Below are 415 nucleotides of genomic sequence, written 5' to 3'. Positions count from 1 at the left end.
TGTGTCTATATACGCAATTATAAATATAAATTCATCTGTTATTATTATTTCATCTTTTTTCCTTTCACAGCAAAAAAACAGTTCATCATCATTACAGTGCAAGCCCAGGTGCACACACACACAAAGAGCGTCTCCAAGAACACACACACACAATGGAGTAGCAATAATAATTATTATAGGATAAACATTGAGAGCAAAAACACACAAAATACATTAACATTAAGAAACAAAAAAGACAAAATCCCCAACAGGTGGAAGATTAGTTAGACTGTAGGGATACATGCAAAAAAGAAAAAGAAAACAAAGGATGACCTGAGTCACACCACCATCATCACAATCAGCACACAAGAATACAGGCCAGTGTAACCACAATCAGTAGTGGCACACGCACCCACACAGAACTGCTGATACTGCT

This window comes from Trypanosoma theileri, assembly GCF_002087225.1.
Source record: "Trypanosoma theileri isolate Edinburgh chromosome Unknown TM35_Tth_68_V1, whole genome shotgun sequence".
NCBI lineage: Eukaryota > Euglenozoa > Kinetoplastea > Trypanosomatida > Trypanosomatidae > Trypanosoma > Trypanosoma theileri.
Note: the sequence above shows the minus strand (reverse complement) of the source record.